The sequence below is a fragment of the Carlito syrichta genome, unplaced genomic scaffold (assembly GCF_000164805.1).
Source record: "Carlito syrichta isolate Samal-C Ts95f unplaced genomic scaffold, Tarsius_syrichta-2.0.1 Scaffold302319, whole genome shotgun sequence".
Taxonomy (NCBI): Eukaryota; Metazoa; Chordata; class Mammalia; order Primates; family Tarsiidae; genus Carlito; species Carlito syrichta.
Genome location: NW_007246415.1, coordinates 326713 through 327708, shown reverse-complemented (window position 1 = coordinate 327708; position 996 = coordinate 326713). Strand labels below are relative to the sequence as shown.

The window sequence follows — 996 nt, the reverse complement described above, 5'->3', positions numbered from 1 at the left end:
CCTGGGCAGAGAGACTTCATCTCTACAACAAATCAAAATCAGCCGGGCGTGGTAGCGCATGCCTGTAATTCCGGCTACTCGGAAGGCTGAGGCGGAAGGATAGCCGGAGCCCAGCAGGTCGAGGCTGCGGTGGCCGGGAGTGGCCACTGCACTCTAGTCTGGGCAACGGAGTGAGACTCCAACTCAAAAAAAAAAAAATAAATAAATAAATAAATAAAAATCAACCAGGTGTGGTGGTGCTTGCCTGCAGTCCTAGCTACTCAGGAGGCTGAAGCTGGTGAGCCCAGGAGGTGGAGGCTGTGGTGAGCTGTGATCGTGCCACCGCACTCCATCCTGGGCGACAGAGTGAGAGCCTGACTCAAAAGAAAAACAACAACAAAACCAGCTATTTATTGAGCACGGTGTAGGCTCCGGTGATGTAGCTGTGATCCAGATTAGGTCCTGGCCTCCTGGAGGGTACCCTTGAAGGGTGGGCGTGGGGTGGAAAGAGAAGTCTAGCCGCGGCCCCGAGAGCAGACCATCAGCCCCAGGTGGAAGGACGGCGGGCCGGAGAGCCCAGTCCGCTCAAAGGGGCACCGAGTCCCCGCTCAAGGGATCGTTGCTGTGTAGGAATGTGGGCCAGGGCGGCCAGATAGTCTGACTTTTATGTGTTGCAATGAATGTATGTTATTTATTTATTTAAATTTTCTTTTGTTGGTGGGCGCTCACTCTGCTGCCCAGGTGGAGCGCAGTGGCACAATCAGAGCTCACCACAGCTGCGGCCTCCTGGGCTCAGGTGATCCAGCTCAGCCTTCTGAGGAGCAGGGACTCCAGGTGTGCGCTACCACCCCCAGCTTATCTTAATTTATGTCTTAACAACGCAGCGCTGTGTAGGCTGGTCAGGACATTCCCGGGCCTCACTGTCCCAGGAGGCCCCGGTCTGCAGCCCCTGAACTCCCTCGCGGCCACAGGACAGCGATGGGATGGGAGAGCGGCGGGGACACCAAGGGTACCGGT

The 996-nt window shown here is 56.5% G+C and overlaps 1 protein-coding gene across 1 annotated transcript in view; it reads right to left on the bottom strand.

Annotated features, from left to right (window-relative positions):
• BPIFB1 (BPI fold containing family B member 1) overlaps positions 1–996 on the bottom strand; it is an 18730-nt gene that overhangs the window by 5611 nt on the left and 12123 nt on the right. The window lies entirely within an intron of this gene.